The sequence below is a fragment of the Diabrotica undecimpunctata genome, chromosome 1 (assembly GCF_040954645.1).
Source record: "Diabrotica undecimpunctata isolate CICGRU chromosome 1, icDiaUnde3, whole genome shotgun sequence".
Taxonomy (NCBI): domain Eukaryota; kingdom Metazoa; phylum Arthropoda; class Insecta; order Coleoptera; family Chrysomelidae; genus Diabrotica; species Diabrotica undecimpunctata.
The window spans coordinates 12,663,135-12,677,989 of NC_092803.1; the positions used below are offsets into that span (position 1 = coordinate 12,663,135).

Consider the following 14,855-nt stretch of genomic DNA (forward strand, 5'->3'; position numbering starts at 1 on the left):
TCATCGATTTCTAAGGCATCATTGATCTGCAGATTTTGTCCAAAAATGCCTCTTTACAGACTTCTATTTCCTTTCCTTCATATCTTATTTTGAATGCATATCCTGCAGTACTTTTCAGTACCCACAGTTCTATTTCTCGGGCGGCGTCTATTTACTGGTTTTATAGTTATTAGACCAGACAAATGAGAGTCTTGCTCATTTTTATTGTTCATATTATTGGAATAAAACCACTTTTATTTCCCTACTAATATGTTCATCACACTTAAGCCGTTGAACATCTAGAACAAAAAATATATTGTAAGAAAAGTATTCAATATTTACGTTAAAACTATTATTTACCTGCAGTTTCTTTCAAGGGTGCGGTTTTCTACTAGTCTTTCTTTATGATTAACATGCTTCTCGCCTTTTACTTTGGCTATTTTTATTAAACTGACTTTCGGTGTTTTTTTAACTTTACGCTCAGGCGCCTGCTGTACTCAACTACCACTTGCTACTGCATTCTCCATATTCATAACTTATAGTGCAAAACTGAAGAAAGTACTTAAAATATAACACGAGACTAACAACACAACCGTTCCGTAATAAGACAACAACGCTACTAAATTTGACAAGTGACAAGTCTCTGCCTGTCTACACCGGGAGAACAGACCGATGAGAATGAGAACGCCGGCAATGCGTGCTGAAGTCGTTCGGTACTCACCAGTGGGCTGTTCTCTCGGCGTAGTTTCTTTTAAAACCACATTAGTACATGGACCTATGTGGTTTTTAAAAGAAACGAATAGGACATATGACGTTTTTACCGAAAAACCGAAATACCGATATTTTAGTATCACATATCGGGGGATATGTGATGTTTTTGTGAGAAACGAATGTTGTTGTTGTTTCTTAAATAAACTCAATTTTCATAATAAACTCAAACCTCAATTTATAATTTTTAACGAAATAGCTTGAGGAGGGGAGAACTGTTTGTCTCAAGTTGGTCATTCAGAATTATGTCTGTGTTTTTAATTTGTCAATATTTATTTTAAATATGAAGAATTTAAAATTCGTCTTTAAAAGAATGATTATGATCTAAAAGGGGAAGTGTGTATGTAGAATCTATTTGTCTATTATTGAAAGCCCTTTTATGTTCTGCTATACGTTTGTTACAAGTTCTACCAGTTTGACCGATGTAAGTTTTTTGGCAATCGCCAGATTTTTATACATCCCGAATCGAACCTCATTCTAGTAGACACATAATACACAAACAAATAATATAAAAACACATAAAATAATTTGAATTTTATATCATTCTGATGGTAAAAACACCACCTTCAGAATTTTCTACTAAAGGCGACTATTTTCCTATAATATCGAGGTCAAAGTAAGTCATTTGTCAAGTTTAAAAAATATCTTCTTCTTGTGGCGCCTATCCGTTACGGATGTTGGCTACTAAAATGGCAATTCTAACTTTATTGACCGCAGATCGAAATAGTCCTGAAGTTGTCAAGGAAAACCATTTTCGTAAGTTCTGGAGCCAAGATATTCTTCTTTTTCCTGGTCCCCTCTTTCCGTAGACCTTTCCCTGTAATATAAGTTGCAGCAGTTTATATCTATGATCGTTTCGCATTATATGTCCAAGATATTCTAGCTTGCGCTGTTTCACTGTGGATATAATTTTACATGTTTTATCCATCTGACGTAGAACCTCAATGTTTGTTATTCGGTCCACCCAAGAGATCCTCAGTATCCGTCTATAACACCACATCTCAAACCCATCGAGTTTTCCCATGGATGCCTCGGTTAATGTCCATTATTAAATCACATAGAGCAGCACTGTAAACACGTAGCATCTCAATAAACGGATTTTCGTATTTAAGAGGAGGTCGTGGCTCTTAAATATCTTGCTCATTCTGACAAATGCTGACTTGGCTTTTTCAATTCTTTTTTTTTATCTCAACTTAGTGGTCCCATTGGTCGCTTATGGTGGTTCCTAAATAGTAGTAACGGGGCACTTGGAGTGTTTGTTGCTGATCTACCAGTAATTGACTAGGTGGAATATGCTTCTTACTGATGGCCATGGACTTTGTTTTCTTGATGTTAAAATCAAGCCCGTATTCTTGACTGATTCTCCACAATTGCGTTACTAGTGTCTGTAAACCTTCTAAACTGTCTGCAAAGAGGATGGTGTCGTCTGCATATCTGATGTTATTCAGGCGCTCACCATTTATGAGTATACCCTCTTCGCAATGCTCTAAGACCTGGCTTATGACGTATTCCGAATAGACGTTAAATAATAGGGGAGAGAGTATGCAGCCCTGTCGTACTCCTCTCTTTATTGCAACTTCTTCTGTTAGTTGGTCGTTTACCCGAATGGTTGCTGATTGGTTGTAGCATGTTCTTGATTACTCGAAGGTCTTTGTTATCCAGATCAGTTGCCTTTACTATATCCATAAGCTTATCGTGCTTGATACTGTCGAAAGCTTTCTGGTAGTCGATAAAGCGTACATAAATATCGCAGTTGACGTCTCTGCACCTTTGAAATAATACCTGAACCGCGAACAAGGCTCCTCTTGTACCTAAGGCATCCCTGAATCCAAACTGTGTTAGTGAGATCCGTGACTCGCATTTCTGATAAATTCTTCTGTGTATTATCTTTAAAATATTCTTAAGAATGTGGCTCATTAGACTGATAATACGATGCTCTTCGCATTTTCTTGCATTAGGTTTGTTAGGTATAGCAATAAATGTAGATTTTAACCAGCCCTCTGGGATTTTTCCTGAGTCATAGTCAACCTTATTAAAGGTTGTTTTCAGCCATTTTACTCCTTCGTCTCCCATGATTTTTAGAAATTCTGAATGAAAGTTGTCGGGATCTGGTGCTTTGCCTGCTTTGGTTGCTTTAATTGCTGCTTTGACTTCGTCTTGAGTGATTGGTGGTCCTGTGTCGTATTCCATAATTATCTGGTATATATCTCTGTCGTCATCGAATGTCTTCTCAACGTATCTCTTCCATTTTGTCTTTGTTTGTTCAATGTCTATTACCAGGTCGCCATGATCATCAGTCATATGTCCTGATCTCGTGGGTTTGTACATTCCTGCTGCCTCTTTTACTTTCTTGTGGAGATTAAACTTGTCGTGTCTACTTTCCAGTGATTCTTTTACTATTCTATGAAAAATATACCGCTTAAAAGTTTTCGGTTGTAATAATACTCACTATTTTTTTGAAATCGAAACGTCAAACAGCAGTTTTCGTTACACTCAATTTTGGGCCTAATCCCATATAAATAATAATAAATATATAAATAATAATATAATAAATTAACTATACGGTATGGTAAAAAAATCAAGAAAGATCATCGGATCAAATTTAAAACATTATTGACAACTAAGTTTCAAATAACTTCCCGGTAAGTTTTAAATACCAGAGGATATCCCGCTAGGGTTCAAATATCAAACACAGAGGACAATAACACCCATCAATAGCTTAGGGTTAAACGGAACAGCCACCGCGATGAATCGTAAACTTAAGGCCGTTCCTCGCGATTCTGGGCATAGCTAAATTCCAATGTAAAAGTTTATATCAAATAACGCAAAAACTATGGCAGATATTGAAATGATTCTTTTTTTATATGAAAGGTCTTAAAAAGTTCTAGTGCAATATTTTGTTGAAAATTAATAAATTGTTTAAACAATATTTTTTTTTCAAATATTTTTGGTTAAAATAAACGTAAAATTTTTTTTTTTGAAATAGGGCACTACAGAATTTGACCCACTTTCCGAATCTGTTTTTATTTTTAACTTAAAGTGTAACACAAAGCAGCTATTTGATATAAACTTTTTAAAAAATCTCAAAGTTCTGCTAAATGTTACTCTCTCTCGGTCAGTACAGGCTGTCTTTGTCGATAGCTTCTGGATTCTCGCCGATAGGTAGGTAAGAAATATACACTCTCTCATTAATAATGTTGAATAACATTATTAGGGCTTATTAAAGAGTAATACCCAAATCTTTTGCAGTATTTGAATATGGAATTTGATTATTTATATTTATTGGACAATACCCAAATATTTTGCAGTATTTGAATATGGAATTTGATTATTTATAGTTATTGGAATATTTATTTTAAACGTTTTTGTTAGTAAAGTTTACATACTATATGAAGTTTGTTTCGTCACTTGCTTGTCCAGTCATATTAGTCCAGGGTAATAAGGATTTTCTCGTGACACTCAATAATCCAGGTAGCTGACAACTTTTTTAGTTATTGTAGACCTATAAGAAGAAAACCTATCTGTTTCCTGCCTAAAGTTCGGAGCCGTTTTTTAATGATTAACAATTTAATCCAAAAAACGCGATTTTTTCTATTTTTTGCACTCCATTAGAAAGCTAAATAATTGACATAAAATTATAAAATTTTATTTTTTAGAATATTGACAAAGCTTCAAAATGCCGATTTTTGAAAGTTGAAAAGTCAATTTGTTGCTTCGCAAACTGCAAAATAAGTGAAAATTGATATTTGTTAAAAACTTTTAGTAAACTTAAACTTTAAACTTTAGAGTTCCACCCAAAGTTGGGTATTGGGGTACTGAATAAACCCTCAAAATTTGGGACCGATATATTAATTAGTTTAAAAGTTATTGTATTTGTTTATCTCAGAGACCTTTTTTTTACAATAACAACAGAGATAGAAAATAATAAAGATAGGGTAATTCTGTGGGTGACAAATGAAAGCAAAAGACTTATACTATCAATTAGCATTTAAAAAAAAATAAAAGAATAATTTATTATAGTCAAAAATCCTGATGTCAAATTTTTGAAATTATGTAGTTTATAAACATTTAGAATAACTTTAAAAACATTGTCCCTAGAAAAAATCTTTTTTTACATTCGAAAAGCTAGTATTTTCAACCGAATTTTCAAATAAAAAAATTTGGCCTAGGTTAATTTGGGCCAAAGTTAGCCATGTTTTTTTGTTAATTCACAGCTAATTTGATTATAATAATTAAGGAACCTTATTGATGCCATGTTAAAGAATGGGATTTGTATTTTTTGTTAAAAAATTTGCACAAACATTGTACCTTTACAGGACCCTCTACGAATTTTCAAAAATGTAGTTCAAATAGTGACTAGGAAGAACCCACAAATCCATGGCGTTTAAATACCGAATAAACAATTTTAAACTAATAAAATTTTCTATATCTCCGGATTTACTCAATGGATTTTGATCACTCTTTTTTTAATTTGTATGTAATTTCTACGTACATTACAAATATGTAATTTGTTTATATATTAATTAATTAATAAATGGTCTAGTTTGTTTAAACAATTCGTGAAAAAATAATTTTCTTCCAAAAATCTATTTTTTTTAATACCTAGTATCATTAATAATCATAGAAAAAATCGCGTTTTTTGCATTAAATTGTTAATAATTAAAAAACGGCTCCAAATTCAAGGCAGGAAACAAGTAGGTTTTCTTCCAATAAGGTCTACAATAACTAAAAAAGTTGTCAGCGACCTGGATTATTGAGTGTCACGAACATGGTCTATTTTTTGCTTATTTCCCTGGAGTATATATTTGATTAACATCTGTGTAATTTTTCTGTCGCTTCCTCGCTGGTTTTGCATATTGCTATGATAGCAGTATCATCGGTAAATGTTGCAATTGTATTATTTTCTAGAACAATAATATAACACGTATACAAAAGGTAAAGACACTTCTTTGTGGCAGCCCTGCTGTAATTTCTTTCAGTTCCGTGTATGTATCTTCCTGTTTAATTCTGAAATATCTTTCCAAGTATTTGAGAGTATCGTTTTGGTAAATATAGTCTTAGTTTATGGTTATGGCGTCTTTGTCATACTTTATCATATACCTGAGTCACATCCTAAATTGTCCATCATATTATCCTTCATGATCCATGTTTCACATCCATATAGTAATACAGTATATTTACATATAACAAATTAAATCCTTAGTTGTAAATTTTTGAAATAATTACTCAGTATACATCCAAGTTTCATAAATGCTCCTCATAAATCTCATAAGACACCATGTTTCTCATGGTTCTATTAAAAATAGTAACATTCATTCTAATATTTAATTTTCTGGTTGCCTTTTCCAAGGCAACATTAAAGAGGAGACACGCCGGAGCCTCCCCTGTATTTGACCATCATTAACGTCAAAGCATGTAGAGTTTTCTCCTTCAATTTTAATGCACGAGCTTACGTTTTGCATTGTTAGTTGGGTCAACTTAACCAACTTCGGTGTGATCACAAACAAAGTCTATCATTGCATTATATAATGCAGTTCTTTTAACACTGTCGTGGGCTCCTTTGAAGTCGACGAAGAGATAGTGTGTATCTATGTTATATTCTAGTGAATATAACATAGAATCTGCCCATGATCTTGAATTTGATGTATAGTTGATTTTGCAGCAGTAAATCCACATTGATATTGACCAACAATATTCTTTGTAAAATGTTTAAGACTTTCAAACAATACATTGCCGAAGATTTTATACGCAGATGCTAACAGAGTAATGTCTCTATAGTTCTTACAATTAAGTTGACCATATTATTTCATTTAGCCACTTTTCTGGTACCAATCCATTTTGCCATATAAGTACTATTAGTTTATGGATTACTGCAAAAAGTTAATCACCACTTTTCATACATTTTCCAACAGATTTAATCGATTCCTGTGGCTTTATTGTCTTTGAGTTTTAGGACGGCATTTGACACTTCTATTATTGTTGGGTCTTCACTGTGTAGTTGACAATGTAGATTTTGTTGATTGTCAATGTTGTAACCTCCTTCAATATCGTGTATATAATATATTATATAAATATATATATATATAATATGATATAATAATAATGTACCTATAATATAATATAATCCGTATAAAACGTCTTCCGATGTCCATTTTTCATTCAATTCGGTTCTTTCATTCTTCTTTAAGTTCTTTCGAGCTCATTGAGTTTTTTATTCCTTCCATCCGTGTTTTCTACGGTAGTCCTCTCTTCTGGATTCCTGTAGTTGTTCATGCAGGTACTTGTTTCGGGAGTCTACTGTCTTTCATTCATTTTACATGTCCGTACCATTTGAGCTGCTTTCGTTGTATGCCATCCATGACTGTACCTTCTATTCTCATACTTTATTGCATCCATTTCGGCGACATATCTTTCTTCGATGTCTCTGTTAATGGTCTCGTTTCACAACCGTGTAAATAAAAGCATGCTTTTTACCACAGTTTCTTGGATTGTAGTGCTAGAGAGAGCATGTCAGCTGAGCCAAAAAATAATCCTCCTTATTGCTTCCACTAGAATAAGCTTGACCGTTCAACTGGGCCCGGACTACCTCCTTCTAATTTTTTAAACTCCTGTGAAGTGAAAGTGGTTCAATTTAGAAATTATTTAATAAATAATAAATATTTAAAAACTGATGTACATATTCCTCCCGCGATTTGGGCTTTAAGTACTAATTTTATAAATCGCACCACTAATAGACGTAAATCCTTTCATTTTAATTTCATGAATGTTTTTATTCGCCACATCTCAACATTTTCCATTTCAGAATATTTATCATCAAACTGTAATCTACGTTAAAATCCAATTTGTCAGTAAAAAAAAAGTAACAAAAATAAACAAAAGAAAATATAAGACAAAAAAACCAATAGGTACTGTGACCTTAAAATATCTTGTTATACATTATTTTGTAATAAAATTTTATAAAAGTTTGTCTTCGATTTGATTGTTATGAATCATTTACAGGACGATTATTTGTTACCTGTATGTACCCTTGCTAAGTTGTGAATTAATTATTCAATAAATAATATTACTCTGGTATACTCGTATTATTCTAATTACCCCATAACCGCACTGAGTAGAAGACCGCCCGATCGCTTTATTGTATAGACCCAAGACTTTTCACCACAGGGGGTTTTAAGTAGGTATAAATATAAAATCTAGTACAAGAGATGACGTTTAGAATATTCTTCGTGAATAGATTTTGCTTTCGTAAAGAAAGATATTTTTAAAATAGATATCTCACTGAATTTTACCGTTAGGATTTTCGAGGATAAGCCTTAAATACTCAACATAAATGGTGAAAGATTGTGTTTTTTTATTTTAACTTTAATTCCTTTTAAAAATTTCATGGATTATATTTGTGATCCGGGTTTTAATACAGTTTTTTTATTTCAGGTAAGAATACATTACCTACATGTTCTACAAGTATAGTATAATGTATTCTACAAGAATACATTACCTAAATGTTCTCCATATTTTACAAGTAAGTTATTTTGTAAGTATTTATTTATTTCCAAATTTTTTTAAATATGTGTAATAAATAGATACAAGAAAGTTTATTACATTAAGTGGACATCACTCACCGACTATTCTTTGCCCAAATCTTTCAAGTACACTATTTGTTGTCTATATATTTTATTTTAAGGTTTACATACAAATAAAAATTAATTAAATAAAAATCCGTTGGTTGCAGAGACCATTCAGTGCTCTTGACTAACAACTAATCAAAGCATAAAACGGATTAGAGCACCGTCGCATTGGAACAATAAATATTCAATATTATGCTGTTTAACATAGTCAAGGCAGGGTCATTAGTCATTAGCGCTTTACAGTAATGCAGTTATATTTCTCCAACAGATTATTAGGACAAAAACACCGATTCGTCAAAAATACTAGCCCATACGTGGAAAGTTGTTGATTTGAATCAAATCAATTAAAAGCATTAAGCGATTTACAATCGCGTCCATTGTGTAAATAGATATTAAAAAACAAGTTTATTCAGTTATACCTTTTCAGTTCTTCTGTCCTATGTATCCATAGAATATTCCATATTACTCATTGAGAAGAGCCGTTTTGGAAATGTCCTCATCCATTTTGTCGTGCACGGTATACTAGAGAGCTCAGACTCACACTCTTCATACCGGCACAAAAATAATTATTATTCTTAGAATATTTTTCAACTATCTAAATTCTAAGCTATAGTTTTCCAAATTTAAAGCTCGTATAAATATAGAAACAAATATAACACTTGTATTTTATCTAATCTATTGTTGATAGTATTTCCAAAACACATTATATAACAACATTTACTGATCTTTTAACGTGAACTTTATTAATGTTTGTTTTTAATTTTAATTATTTATCTCAACACCAAATTGGGAAAAATTGCAAATTAATAAAAAATTAACTTACCAAGGAAATTCTTATCTTATATATAACTTAACTAACAAATATCACAGTAAATAATACACGAATTTATGTATAAATATTTACCAACTGTACGATTCGGACTAAAAACAATGATTATACGAAAGACACTGAATGAACGCGGTTAACATTTAACGAGGTAGTAATGTTTCAAAATGCATGACCTTCATCTTCAGTTGATAGTAATAGAATATGGTAAACAGTTGTTCTAATCTTTCTGAATATTTTATATTTTCGAAAAAAAAAAAACCTGAATGATTGTAATAAAAATATATTATGTTTTTTCTTTAACCCATGAAGGACGAAGTTTTCGAAAATCTTTATTTTACATAAATAATACAAATAACTCTTATGAATGGACAAAACTTTCTTAGAAAAAGACAAAAATAATTATTAAATATATTAAAACCTAAAAATATTGCCTGTTGCCAAATGGCAACGCTAGGTTCCTATGGCTACATTAACCGAATTCTATTCTATGAAATTGAGAGATAATCGGCAAAAAACTTTCTATAGCTGTGTATGAAATTTAACATTACACTTTGTGCACAAACCTACTTCACATTTGGCGCATCTTGTTCTCATGATCGACCTGCATTCTTCACCTGCACACCTAATTTTCGTTTTATTTGGTACTGGTTCCAGTAAATGCCCAACTCCATCGTATCTAATATCATCAGATACTCTATGAAACGAACGACTTGAGAGTGAACTAGACGGTCGGCCACCTTGTTTTGCAGGCACTCCGTATTTGGTCAGATAGGCTTGCACAATTTCACGCCTAAACTCTAACTGTGTCAACTTGTTGCCGGATTTTTTATGTAGCACCCACGCATTTTGTATAGTCGCATCTAGCATCCAGGTAATCAAGCTCCAGTACCATTTTTTTTGCCCTCATTCCTATTCTAAAGCGGTTTATATTTTCGTCCATTAGGTCGGTGCCCCCCATTGCATTATTATATTTACCAATCAGGCATGGACTTTGAACCTGGATGATTTTCTTTTCAGCTTGTGAATATCTTTTCACGAGCGATTGTGGTTCCACCCCATAACATGTTGACGCTACACTTACGACGCTGTTATCCAACCATCTTACAACTATAATACCAGTTTCTCTTTATAGAATCGACTCTACATCACCCCTTTTGCGTTTCTGCATATTAGCTTTCGATTCTATAGGGTAGTTTTTGGGAATGCGATTTTCCCGTATTGTTCCGGTAAGGCTATACCCACGATCCTTTACATGTTTCAAAAGGTGGAGGCTCGTAAATAAATTGTCGCAGAATTCGCAGAATGTCGCAGAATTGTCGCACATGTTCCAAAAACTTTATAATAATGATTATTTGCTTTGGGATCGGTTCCTTGGTACATGTTGAAGCTTACAAGATACCCACTTTTAGTGTTGAGGCACCAAACTTTGTATCCGAAACGAATCGGCTTTCCTATTATGAACTGTTTACATGAGTGGCGTCCAAAGTATTTCACCATAGATTCGTCGTAATTTAATTCGCCTTCAGGGACGTAATATTCTTTATATTTTTTCTGTAAATAGTCAGCTAAGGGTCTGATCTTGTAATATTTGTCCCTTTCATCGATGGCTTCATTATTTGCAAGGTGGAAAAAACGCCAAATTGTAAGGAACCGATCTCTTCGCATAGCGTTCATGACCATTGCATTACCCATATCGCCTTTCGTATCCCAGTAAAATTTTTTCCCGGAAGCCAATTATACCCCGATAGAATCAAAATGGCAAAGAAACACCTCATTTCTCCTGCGGAAATTTTGGGGTCGGGGAAAGTTCTTCTGTAGTGCATAACTCGTGCATTGGTTGAGAATGTAACTAATTATATCCTCGTCGAAAAATAATTCGAACATCTCGACAGGTGTCAACGTATTGAATGGTTCGTAGCTATATTCTGGGAAACTAGCGGCATTGTCGACCAAATCACTCGTTATCCAATTTAGGGACTCGTATTCAATTTTCTTCACTTGAGAGGTAGTTTGTGGGATGAAACTTCCGCTGCTTTCCTGGGAAATATCCATCGCTTGAACTGCATCTTCTTCGATGTCGTCATCCTCCTTGTCTGCTTCTTCGCCATACATTTGCACCTCAACATTTGCTTCCAGCTGTTTTCTAGACAGATTGTCGATGAATCCTCCCCCATCCTCCTCGCCAGAATCTTCATCAGTGAGGTCTCCAATATTTGGGGGCTCAACATAAATATTTCTAACGTTGACGTCATCTTCGTAAACCATGTTCAAAGCTTCTTGTAGAGAGAAACCCCGCCTGAAAAACAAGATGCCTGTAGATACTAGCGTTGCCATATGGCAACGCGATGAATAAAAACAAAATATTGTAAAAGATCGCTTTTTTCAAGGGTTGTCAAATATTCACAGAGGGAAAATGACCTTTATATTAGAGCAATAATTGTTACTTTAGCCACTTAGATGTAATAGTTATTCAGAAGTAATTGACAAATTGAGCTACTTACACAAATCTTATATCAATTTTTACAACTATCAAAAACGGTGACTATAAAATCTCACAAACACCAACGAATTAAGTTTTTGTTAGGTGTATATCTTCAAATCACTTATTTTCTGCAGACCGGCACGTTCTTGGAAACAAAACAAACTAACATAACCTCAAAATAATAAGATTCGTACGTCAATACCAGTGTTGCCATATGGCAACTCCAGTCGTTCATGGGTTAATGTTTAGAGTTTCCACCCAGATATTAAAAATGTGTAATAAAAATATCTTGTGTGAAACATGACACTAGAAAACAGTTACAGAAATATAATTATTGATACTGGACATATACTTTTTCTATCAGCATCAGGTCTAGCACGATTTGGGAACAGACTGCTTATTTAACCAAAGTGCAGGACTGTGGGGACAGGACTACCTTGTCAACCAATGAATTGTTACGCGTATACCTTGCTATAAAGCACCTATACAGCGTTCCACGTTAAGAAAATAACATTAGGCTTATGGAGATCAGTGTTGCCAAAACTCTCAGGCATGCGGTTTACTAGATTGTCGATGTATTTTTCGAATTTCCATTTTCAATTAACATTTAACTGTAAAGTCAAAATAACAACTGAAGAACCACAGAGCCTTATTATCATTTTAGTCTCAGAGAACGACATAAAATCGCTGACATACGTACACCGTATTATTTTAAGTTGCAATTAGTAATTAGATATATCCATTCCAAGCGGTCCGTTTATTTGCTTTTAAATCTTTAATAGCCGGCAAAGTGCATGATTTATTGTAAGCAATATTTTCTACTGATTTCTATGATTCATGGTATATGATATTCTTACCGAAAAACAAATAAACTGTCGTTACTATAATTAAAATAAGATAAAATAAAATTATCTTTTGTAAATACTATTTATTTAATTAAAATCATTTTCCCTACTTTTCATCTCTTGTTTCGAATGGGCACTTTTGGTCAACTACGGTAAAAAACATTAATTTAATTCATGTCTGTGAAAACGAAAATACGAATTATACAACCCTGACTCGCGCTTGTGTTCATCGTGGCATCGCTGCGCTTCTATCGTCCATAAGAAATACATGGCCCTATCTCCGCAATGTTATTTTCTTAACGTGAAACGCTCTATAGGAACTTTATAATGGGATACGTCTCTTAAGGCGGTTACAGACACACATGCAAGCTTGTCCAGCATGCTTGTTCAATCTTTTTGTACAAGTACTCTTAAGTGTCTGTATGGAAATGTGGTGCAAGCTTTGTGATTGTACAAGCGGCTTAAGGATTGAAAGGATATTAATTATAGTTCGTCCCAAACCCTTCTTTCAGTACGTCATAGTTGATCGAATTCTCTCTAACACATTAAGCTAGAAGTGACAGAAAAAAACGTGTATCTGTGATTATTATACATAGAACTTAGAAAATTATTTATCGTAAAGCTAATTCTGCTTACGGATGTATAATTGGTTGGAGTTTAGAATACGCTAAATAGATATCCAATCAACGATGCGCATAAATATAATTTGACGCAGATTGTCTTGATTGTGACAGTACTTTCACAATGTCAACTGATAAAATGATAATTGTCATTCCAGGTTAGTATTATCAGACATTTTACAGTGAAAATTTAATTTTGTATTTATTGTCATAAAAATATTTTAAATATACCGAAATATATCGAGAAAGAACAAAGACTAATATTAAAATTATTAAATTTGGAGAAGGGTTTGGGACAGACTGTACGTATGCTTGAATTAAGCGTGCTTGCGCCGCAAGCAAAACTGTACGTGTGTATCCAAGATTTTCAAGCTTGAACAAGTTGGCGTCCGTTGTGTTGCTTTGTGAGGTAGCATTTGAGTAATTTTCGTCATGACTAGTGATCTCAAAAAGGTTAACCGTGAATTATTGGAAGAGTTTATTCAAGAATTACAAAATCAGCCATGTCTTTGTCACGGTTAATCTAAAGATTATCATAACAAAGCAAAGAGGGATGCAGCGTACAAAAGATTATTTAAAAAAAATCTAGGTTAATTGACGCTAATGCCGACAAGGATACAGTTATTAAAAAATAAACTCCTTACGGACTAATTATAGAAGAAAAAAGAAAAAAAAACGAGTGTGGCACTGCCGGTAGAAGTTATACTTCTACAGTATACTTCTATTTGTAACGCGTTCGCCGTTACAAATTTATATGGGAGTTAATCTGCACAATCATTACATATGATTGTGCAGATCATTCCATATATAACCATTATTTTTGAACATGGGTATTATGCCTCTACCTTCGCTTTATATGTATGCAACACTGTTGGAAATTCACGATAATAAAAATAAGTTTACTATAAACTCCCAATTACATGATCATCTAACAAGATCGAGGGATTTAATTAGGTCACAACGATTCAGACTATCAAAGAGCACAAAGAATTCAATTGATATTCACTTGTATAACTATCTGCCTAACGAAATAAAAATTCTGTCTCCACCACTGTTTAAAAATAGGATCAGAAAGCATTTTTTAACATATTGTTTTTACTCAAAGACAGAATACCTCAATACACCTTTATAACGTGTACCCAGTTTGGTCAGAATACTGTCGATTTACTATCTACATATCACATTGTATTATTGCTATTAAAATGTACTAAGTTTTATGTATTAGTTTATTTAGTCATCGATTCGGGAATATTCTTAATTATTTGCACATTTTTGTTACTTCCATATTTCAAAGATTTTTTATGTGACAGTTTAGGTTTGTTTTTTTTTGGTTAGAGATTTTTTTATCTTAAATTTTTAATTTTAATTCTTCTGCTAATACTTACATATGTATATTACTTTAGCCAATATAGTTAAGTTAATTTTAAGTTTACATTATTATATCTTTTATTGTATTTTTTATACGGACTTCAAACTTTATGTAAAGTGGTCAATAAACGTTCTATCTATCTATCTATCTATGTAATGCTATAGCTAAGAGAGAGCAGAAAGAGAAACATAATTAGGTATATAGGTATATGGTGCATCGTTTGACCTATAATAGGAATAAATGAAGGATTAAATCAATATTTTGATGAAAATGTATATTTTTATTTTCATATGTGTATGATAGGAGTTGAATGCAAAAAAATTTTTTTACACTTACTC

General features: G+C 32.9%; 2 protein-coding genes across 2 annotated transcripts in view; one reads left to right on the top strand and one right to left on the bottom strand.

The window, feature by feature from the left end:
- Window positions 1-9,353, bottom strand: part of LOC140444303 (uncharacterized) — a 65,442-nt gene extending 56,089 nt beyond the window's left edge. Inside the window, exon 1 of the mRNA XM_072536228.1 lies at window positions 9,196-9,353. The gene's annotated coding sequence lies outside the window, so the exon portion shown is untranslated. The remainder of the gene's footprint in view (window positions 1-9,195) is intronic.
- The window catches only part of LOC140444752 (probable cytochrome P450 6a14), a 190,891-nt gene that overhangs the window by 152,723 nt on the left and 23,313 nt on the right, over window positions 1-14,855 (top strand). The window contains exon 2 of the mRNA XM_072536524.1: window positions 8,179-8,266. The gene's annotated coding sequence lies outside the window, so the exon portion shown is untranslated. The remainder of the gene's footprint in view (window positions 1-8,178; window positions 8,267-14,855) is intronic.